The following is a 10,626-nucleotide window of genomic DNA, read 5'->3' as shown; positions in this document are numbered from 1 at the left end:
ACGCATCAAATGTCTCATTGAGCGGCAAAGCCGGCGTCTGTCGTCTGGAGAAGCGACACGGCGCCTAAATTTCTATTGGCTGCAACCCCACGTCAAGAGCGCGGCTCGACGGAGCAGAGCGGGCGAAAGGGACCACCTACCGGGGCCGTTAGCACGCCAGGTGTTCACATCAGGGGCAGAAGCTCTCAACATGCGAGCGCGTGCACGTAGGTTTGCCTGTCCTGCAACAGAAAGTTGCCTTCGCGTATAATCTGGTATTTTCGCATATGGTAAGGGCACTCGATTTGCAAGGTCCCTGAGGAGCATGGCGACATGACGCGACTATGTAACGCCGTTCGCACTATTGACGACGGAATCACGAAGAATGAATGACGTCGATGGAACGCCAAAAGTCGTATGAGGATAGCGACATAATGCCAATGAAAATACGATTTTTAATTATGACGATTGTATAACGACGAACGCCTGAGGACGGCAACATGGCGACTAGGTGATGATGATGAATGCACGACGAAGGTGGTGTGAGAACGAAGGCAAGACGACAACTGGGTGGCGAAGCTGGATTGACAACCATGGCACGACCTCAACTGCACGCCAACGATCCTATGACAACGGATGCCAATAGCTATTGTCTAACGACACCCAATGCCGACAATGACCTGATAACGACGGCGTGATCACGATTTAATGACGACACTATAGTTAGGACAGAATGACGAAGAAAACCTGACGTTGATAGATCGACGAAAGACCATAATGACGATGGAAAGAAATACCAATTAAAGGACTTTGCGGAAGTGATGACAATGGTAAAACGGCCGTGTGGCACGATAAAATAAGAATAGTTTGGCAACGACTGTGTAAGGACGACTGCAAGACGAGAGTTGAATGTCGAAGTTACATTGACAACCACCATGACGGCGTCATGACGATGGCGTGCTAAGAAATGCACGGCGGCGACTGTATCACGACCACGCAATGATTACGATGGCACGGCAGCGGTGTGACGACTACTGTATCGCGAAGGATCGCATGACTACAACGGCAGCACGAAACTCGGATGACGAAAGTGTAGTGGCACTGATTGTACGACAGCGGCTGCATGACAACGTTATAACAACGGAGGAATGTCAGTGGCTGTCTGACGAGGATGGCATAGTCACGGCGGCATATTCACATTAGAATGACGACAGTGACATTACGAGACACAGAAGTATTGACGTCGGTAGAACGACGAAGATAACATGGTGACAGCGGCATGGTTACAGTGGAATGCCGGTACTGAAGGGATGACGATGGTACAGCAACAGCCTTATGGCAGCCAAGTTCGCAACCAAGTACAGTTGGCAGACAAGTAAATGGTAACTGAAACTGCAAATAGACATCCAGGAGGTATTAAAATAAAGTACGAAAGACATAGTAAATTGGATGCAAAGATGGAAACAAAAAAAAGACCATGGATATTTACAGGAATGGAAAGAAAGCAATTAGAAAGACAAATTTGTACAGTACCACAGAGGGAAGTGCCTTGCTATGTGAGGCAGTATCTGGTTGCGAAAGGACAAAAGCTTACCTAAGCAAGTATTCGCAACAACATAAGGCATGTGTCTGCTGCAGGAACGTTCTTGTTTCGGACCACCAATTCAGCACATCCTAATCCAATGCGAGTTTTACTGACCCAGTAAAACCCGTAGGTAACGTAAACCTTTCAGAAGCGCTGATATTTAATGTGGATGCAAGCAATAACGGGTGTGCAGTCGAGATAAGCAAGATACAGAGTATTGAAAGCAAAACATTGAAAGCAAGAACATTGAAACCAAAGTACAGAGCCTTGTGCAGCAGTGTGACCCAATGCCAAGCTCATTGGTTACGTGATGGTGGACAATGCTTCACACATGGTTAAACCGTTCAAGGGCAGTCTACAGCAAGATGGGAACGAAAAAAAAACGTAGTGCAGCCCAGGACGCGGGCGCTACACACGGGCAAAATTGACGTACTAGAAGAATACGATGACGAAGAAGGGCACGCAGAGGCTACTGTGAAGTCGACACGGCTGTGCGGCTTAAGTGGGAGCGGCTGTCATTCTGTGCGCGTATCCATCATATATTGTATTAATGGAGCAGTATGTGACGATGACGGTATAGTGATCTCATCAACACTAGTCTTCAGTAGTCTCTATAGTGATCTCATCAACACTAGTCTTCAGTAGTCTCTATAGTTAGTCGCTCGCCGCAGTGGCTATCAGTACTGAAGAAACTTTGTGCGAAAGGATTGAAAATGCCGTGCGCAACCAGATAAATTCGTTTCTGCATCTAGCAGAACGCCTGTGCGAGATGGGATGGCTAGGTTTTGTAGTATTATAACTGCTGAAAACGCTGCGAAAAGTAAATAAGCTGCCCGGAGGGCGTAAAGATATATAATAAATATGAAAACATAATTTCTGTGCGCCTAGTTTCTTTCCTTATTCAACGATATAATTACGTATTTAAACAAATTGTACACACGCAACACCAGCGAATTGACAGTTCATGACGTCGATATTACAAACGACGAAGTGTTTTTTTTAACTCTGCCCACTCGTTGTTCTGGCTAATGCAAATGGTCAGCTATTGGTCAAAAGCTAGTTTATGTTAGCTGGCATTTATCACACTATTTAATTATCTGCAACAATTTAATAGCTCCCTCGGAATCATTCGACAAGGGCTTTGATTATCACAGGCTATAGTAAACTGTGCACAATCCAGTGTAACGAATACACCCCACGTACTTCTCCGAGAGCCGGCTAAATCGCCAAAACTGCACTACAGAAGCTTTACATGGCTCAATTTCTTCTAACAAGTTTGTTTGTAGCATCTTGCAATAACTTTATTTGTTTGGACTGATATCGTCTGCAGGTCGACATTTTCTCAGCTGTTAGGAGAACGCTTCGAGATCGAAATGAATCTATAAGCAGAAACTTCATCGCGAGCGCACTGTTCACACTTGAAAATCTTAAGAGCCTTGTAGTATTGCTGAAGCCTATCGCAGCCTTCCAGTGTTGTTCAATACGTGCAAGTCAAATGTTCGCTCATTGGAGATCTTACAGGGCCAAACATTGCGCACTTGTTTAGAAATTCCTCGCTGCGCGTCAACACCTGCAACAATCGTCCTCCCCAAAGATAATCCCATCCAAACATACCTTGCAGTGTGTTCTCTCAGGGCGCATATCCGTCATATATACCGCGTCGCCGATCATCACTTGGCTTTCATGCCTTTGCAGAGATCTTGTGCCACGTTTTCTGAAGTTATTATATCAATCCACATTGTCGTCCCTCAGGATACACCCCAGCAGCAAGGCCTTCGTTCCCCTTGTGGTGTCTCCAATAGCCTCAGGTGCGCCTAAGTATTACGGGTATAAAGAAGGCCAATCACGCAAAATAGTTCTGAAACAGATCACGCTGCTATTATTGAATGAGACCTACGGGGTCCAGATGCACATCTATGCCAATTCGATCTCATATACCAGCTCTCCAGGTGCCGTTGTCATTCCGGCTACGAAAACCGCACTCAAATTCAAACTGTCACACATGACAGCATCAACGGCGGCAGAGCTTGCTGCCATTAGTGATGCTCTAAATTAGGTCCTGAAAAAGACACCTCATAAAAGGGTCAATCTTTCCGATTCTAAGGCAGCAGTCCAGAGTCTGCATTTTCCATTTATCACGTGACTCATGCGCAGCTGGCATGTGAGATAAGAGAAGACAACTATCAAGCTATCGCTAAAGGGCATGAAAGTATATTTCAGTGGCTACCTGGACATACCAGCATTGCAGATAATGACCTCGCAGACGAAGCCGCGCAATCAGTCCATCTGGAAGGCCGACCAGTTCCAATGGCCTTATCCTGGACCGACGCTGCAAGAAAGCTTGATATCGTGACACACAAATACTGGTCTTCTCCCAACCTGCCAAAGTTTCATCTTCACAGACTTGGCCGCTCCTTAACGCTACAAGGGCTGTCAAAAGTTTCCCGCTCTGATGCGACAGTTATTGTGCAGCCTCTGGCTCCGGTTGGCATTTACAAAGGCCTATTCGTTCCGCATTGGAATGGGGGATACGCCCATGTGCGACTATTCTGGAACCAGAGAAACTAATGAACGTCTTATGTCTCTGTCCCCACTACGACGTCGAGCGTGAAACTCTCCGGACAGCATTGAACCGGCTGGATTCTTGACCATTTTCTGAAATGAAGATCATTGAACCATGGCCGTACGCGTCGATAGCACAGAAAGCGACGAAAGCAGTGTTGCTGTACCTGAAGTCGACAGGTCTTGGCGACAGTATGTAGAATGGGTGTAAACCTGCAAATGTGCGCGAAACTATGCTCTCTCTATCTCCTCTCTCACTTCTCATCCCTATACCCCCATCCCCCAGTGCATGGTAGCAAGCCAGACGTGTGTCTGGTTAACCTCCCTGCCTTCCCTATCTTCTATTTCTCTCTCTCTCGCGCTTTATATATATATATATATATATATATATATATATATATATATATACATAGCTCAGAAGGGAGCAACACCTGGAAGCGCGAGCTGTCACCTCATCTCTCATCATAATTACATATATTAGCAATATGTGCACTGCATTTCACCTAATTTTAATACCAACTATTGCATTCTGCTAGTGATTATAAAGTGTATTTTAAAGGGCCCCTAAATTACCCAGAGGTCGAACAGGGGCGGATGCAGGTTTATTGTGAGGGGGGGGGGGGAAGTCAGCTTCTGGCAATGATGATGATGATAGTAGCCTTTCATATTAACCGAAATTCACGATAAACCCGCCTCTTATACTGCTATGTTCAACACTTGTAGCGAACCCAGGTATCGGTTTCTCCGAATTTACAGGAAAAAGACGTTGCCCAACACAGCTATGGGCTTGGCGGCTGTGCCTAATAATATATCTCAATCAGTATTGTTTATGATAATAAAATTTGGGATGATCCGTTGAAAATTCGTTATAGGTGCGTAAGCACGGGTCCGTCTTTGGAGTTCTGTTGGGACACCTTGATTTCTCTAAAAAGCTTCTTTGTTTTGGGCTGAGACACCTTCGTTGGCTTTGGAGGACTTAGGCTTCCGCACCAGCGCGCCAACCACTACGCTGGTTGTTTACGATATGCGAATCACCGCGTATGACGACTCACGACGCCACCTACAAGAGGAACGATGTGGCGTAGTAGCCGAGAGCGCGAGCCGGCGTCTTTTTCTTCAAGTTTTGTTTTGAACGCGACGTCATCCTTTTACCCAAGGTGCGCATCTGGCTTCGTTCTTAAGTTTCGTTTACCACGCGACGCCATCCTAGGCCTGCACGCTGGCGTTGACCGCTGACATCAGACACTGCGCAGATGCGTCTCGAAGCTTCGCCCGCCCCGCCAGAACGCCCACTCAGACAAACAGATGTATGACAATAAAAGAGTAAGAATTTATAAAGCAACGCTTGTAGCATATGAACGGTACTGTGCTTGTACTGCATATTGTCAACGTGTAACTGTGATCACAATTAGCGTTACAGTTATAAACGGTGCCTCTTCGTAGTTCTCAGTTTAGTTGTTAGTTATTATTTATATATGAACCCTTCAGCGAGAGATCTTTTTCAAGATCAAGTTGGTCGTGGAACCACCTTATTAATTGTGAAACTGAAAGCTACATACTTTTCCCGAAGAACAGATGAGTTATCAGTTGTAAAAAGAGTGCGGAGAGAGTTACTCCTTTGAATAGGTCGCACACATCCGCCGCGGTTGCTTAGTGGCTATGGTGTTGGGCTGCTAAGCACGAGGTCGCGGGATTCAACATCGGCCACGGCGGCCGAGATTTATATTTTGGCCTCCATTTCGATGGGGAGTGAAATGCGAAAACACCCTTGTACTTTAATTTAGGTGCACGGTAAAGAACCCCCAGGTGGTCCAAATTATTCCGGAGTCCCCCAGTATGGCGTGACTCATAATCAGATCGTGCTTTCGGTGCGTCAAACCCGATTATTTAATAATTCGGACACACCAATCAACTCCTAAAAGTAAACAATGCAGAGTTTAACAGTTTCATATTTTATTACGGTTTATCACGAAAAATGATAGCATCACTGTAATGAAACAATGTAGAACAAGAACTTACGGCTGCATTTGTGCACTATTTTCTCCCTGACAATACACGCAGGGCAACAGGTGATGAGCGAACCTCGCTTCATTTATATTTAATTGACAAATGCTCGCCATACATTTGAGGTATGGGATGGGTAGTTTTTTGTTTTCATTTTTGTAGAAACACACAATATAATTTATATGTCACATACAGATTGCGAAACACCTTGGTATGAAGTTCTTGATGTAAAACTGGCTAGAACTCGCGTGAAGCAAGAAAATCATGAGCAATTCCATTCTGTGAAGGTGTATGAAGAGTGAAGCTGTTTAGCACACAACACAGAGGAGGCCTCGCTATTACTACGACGGAAGAGAAGGGAAAATAAAAATGGCGAACGGCAACTTGTATTTCTGGTTTTTTATATGCCGAGAGACTTTAAGGCGGAGCGAGGATCCAGAAATGAGATAGTTGCTTGCTAGTACTCTTGTATTAAGTTAGAGATTTGGATTTTCTATTAAGTAAACTTTTCCGTTGAGTAATGTCTAGTTTCGCGTGTCTTTAGTTTTGACTTTCGGTTTTAGTGTTGTGTGCCGCGTGCGTTCACCGTCCCTGTACATACTAAATCCTCGTTTGCTGTGCCGCCGGTCGTGTCTCTCCTCCATCGAGAGTAGCGCATGCACGCAACTCTCCACAGTCCCAAGTAAAGGTGACAAAAACTGGCTAGAACTCGCGTGAAGCAAGAAAATCATGAGCAATTCCATTCTGTGAAGGTGTATGAAGAGTGACGCTGTTTAGCACACAACACAGAGGCCTCGCTATTACTACGACAGATGAGAAGGGAAAATAAAAATGGCGAACGGCAACTTGTATTTCTGGTTTTTGATATGCATTCGCGGGGACTTACTTTAAGCAGAAGAAAATCCCTGAAACAAAGAGCAGTTATGCGTTGTTCCTTTTTTTTGTACGCATATTTATCTTCGCTGGTCTCAGTGTCTTGAAACGAATGCTTAGACACAGGAGAAAATTAATAACGATGGATGCTTGAAACTTTCTAAGAATGTGAAGGCGAAGGCCGAATTGGAGCCATAGCGATGCGGAATGAAGCTTGGAGCCCACGCGGCAGCGTATACAAGGCGCGCGAGCACGGTGCGAGCGTGCTTGCCGCCGTTTCCAGGACGCTCTACGTGCGTCGCCGCTGACATTTGCCTCCTGCCTAGCCACGCCACCGCGCTTGCCCTCAACGCCCCCACTGAGCTGCTGCTGGCATTTCACTCCTCCCCGGCGCCGCCATTGCCCTTTCCGTCAACGCCCTCCCGCGCGAATGCTGACATTTCCCTTCTTCTCCCCAGCGCCGCTATTGCCCTTTCCATCAACGCCCTCTAGCGTTGAGCGCGAGGGGCAGTGTGGGAACGGCGGTCTGATGAGCGGAGCCAGCTGTGGAAGAAGACGACGAACGCGCGAGTAGGGGCACGAGCGCGAGGCAAGCGTGAGGCGAGCTCGCTCACTGTTTCCGTACGTCACAGCGACCTTGAAACAGAGATTTGAGGCTTTTGCCTTAAAAATGTCGATATCCTTTTCTGCGACATTGTAACGTCAAGTTCCGCGCAGTTGCTATAAGGGTTCCAAAGGACAGGGGACATTTAAGTTGATCCTGATGTTGATGAAGATTAGACACACTGCGGCCATAAAACACCCTGTCCAGCGAGGTGTACTATGCGATACGTTGCAGCAACATGCGTTCTCCCTGAAGTTTATTGGCGTGAGCGACTGCAGGGTGAGGACTCATGGTCTTTCGACGGATTCCTGTCGACGCGCTTTGTTAGCTTTCTTCTCCGAACGCGCTACGCCACACCCCTGGGTTTTCCAGGTAACGGTATTGACACCCCGAGCAGGCGCGAAGGCGTTCGCATGGATATCGGCGTGCTGCGTCGTTCGCTCGCTCGAGTCTACTATGGCAACTTCACGGCACCACACTGCTACGGAAAACAGCTACGCGTGTGAGCGAGCTAGCTTTACTTCTACATGGCCACTACCACTGGTACTCGCGAAAAATGATTTTGAAGAATGCTGGTGGCCACATTTTTTCCGACAGGACCATCACCCTGTCAGTGAGGGGCGATACAGCAACATGAAGGTGGAGGGGGGTGAGGACATCCGGACATCCCCCCTGGATCCCGCGCCTGAGGTCGATATTTAGCTGTGGTGTTGCCGTGGTGCTCGAGTCTACAACGAACATGTAGCCGCGATAATTTTTCGATATGGCGCCGTAATATCGGAGTTGCACGCGTTTGATGATCGAAAACGACCCTCGCTCGTTTCGTCCTTTCCTTCGCTACTCTCCTCGTCGGCTGGCCTCTCCTCCTCGCCGAGTGCTCCTGCAAATGTCATGTGACATACGTCATCGCCAACGCGCTTCTCAAAACACTCTCCACTTGCGGTTAAGGCACGTCCACGCTAGCGGCAAATATACCGACGGCGAACCGGCCTCCAGTGCCGCAGAACGTCCGCGCGAGAGGTGTCCAGAGCAGACGGCAGTTGGGCCAGCGCACCGCCCGCAGCACGATCAACGCACAATCGACGACCGCGAAGCTGCGCGCCTCCGCCACCAGCGACGGAAAACATCGGCTGCAGCTTCTGTTTCAAGCAAAATAATTTCCACTAGATAAAGCGATGCATAAATTGTACATTTTATGAAAAACTATATCCACTCACAAACGTTAAACTTAAACGAAAGCTCCGATGCTTGCCGAGCTCAGCTGCAGCGCACGGTTACCGACGGAAAACGACCGGCTCGGCTGTGCTCGCATCGCAGCCGACGGCGCCGCTAATATCAGCCTATTTTTCTTCTTTGTGTACAATTATTGCGCAGAGCGATAATACCGACAAGAAAATATTACTGCTCGTGAGCGTGGGCAATTCATTCCGAAGCGCCGTCCGCTTTAGCTTTGAAGTGAGCCGGTAAAGGCCTAGCGACGATATCGGCGCCGTCGAGCGATCAGCGGCGATGAGGCCGCCGCACAAACGGGCAAATGGGGGCCGGTCTCATCTTCTCTACGGCAAGGAAATCTCGCCGTTCGCGAGCAAAACCACCGTCGAACGGCGGCCCGCGAATGGCAAACGGCGTGCGGCGAGTTACCGCGCCGGTAACGTGGACGGGCCTTAGCCACGACTCAGCGCTTCTCGGTTACCCATTTTTGCTTCCGTGCCGGCCCGTGCTCATGCGAAGCGTACCGCTATGGACCCTGTGTTGCGCGCACATGTAGAAAGGCCAACACCGTCGGACTCTGTTCGCGCAGCTAATCAGACCTGCTAAGCACGACTGTGTTAGTACGTGAGCGATTTGGCACGTTCGTTGCGGGCTGTAATTAGCGATTCGCAAGTGCACACAAGCGAGCAACACGACGAGGAAGAGCAGGGAACGCGCGTACCTGCTAGCAGATAAACCGGAAGTTGTAGGTTCTTGTTCGACCAATGGACATCGTCATCGCCGCTGACATCGTGACGACCGCTGGGGTATAATACCGGAAAAGCCAGGAGAGGAGGACGGAATTTTTTTTTTCTTTTTTAATTTTGTGGCGCGCCCGCGGCGCGTAGCGCCGCAGCGTTTCGCATCGTTCATCGTGACGGCATTGTGAACTCGATGCGCGTGTTTACTTGAAATGTTCAAAAAATATCTGAAGTAGTTTAGGGGCCCTTCAGAATTATCCTCGACAGTGAAGCTAAAATGTTTGCACTACTGTAAAAACATTACTTTAATGACACACGCATGTAGTTTCAACTAAGAATAACTTATTTTTATCTTCAATCGGTTGGGCACAAACGTATACCCAGTTAATTAATTAATATGTAAACGCACAGGTATTAACCTAGGACCGATAACGTTTATCTCTTTGTTTTACACCATTGCACGATATCAGTTTCTTCTTCGTAATTCGCCCATTGCCTGATCTCAAATTCTTCTGAGTAATTAAATCGTTTAACTATGCGCAACGACATGCTGATGCCAGCAACATTATTGTGATCAACATTCCGGCCAAAGATTAATGCCTCAGATCAGTATAAGATTCACCCTCGTTTTTATGCTAGATTAGCTTGTATTATTTCATTTTTCTCTGTTCTGGTTATACGTCAATAAGAACAATAGTTCTTTGCAAACACGTCATTGATTGACGACAAATATGTTGGCCATTCTTTCCATGTGTTTTGGTGCTGTAATTATTGTGGTTTTTAACCTGTACCGAATTCAAGGAATTCAAGGAATACGTTCAATGATAAGTTGTTCGCCGAAGGCTCCATCCATCGCAAGTCAACCTTAGCGAAAAGCCTCTTACCCAATGAAGCAGCGAAGATAGCGTCAATATCTGCATACGTGCCTGATTTGTGAGCAAAACTGTTTCTACAGTTTATGTTCATGTCCCAAACAATTCCCGCGAATTCATAGTAGGGCCTGACCTCAACAATGTTTATATCATCGTTTTAACTGCTCCAAATTTTCGAAGTAAAGGAGTTTCATC

This window comes from Dermacentor silvarum, chromosome 7 (genome assembly GCF_013339745.2).
Source record: "Dermacentor silvarum isolate Dsil-2018 chromosome 7, BIME_Dsil_1.4, whole genome shotgun sequence".
In the NCBI taxonomy this organism is placed as follows: Eukaryota; Metazoa; Arthropoda; class Arachnida; order Ixodida; family Ixodidae; genus Dermacentor; species Dermacentor silvarum.
Note: the sequence above shows the minus strand (reverse complement) of the source record.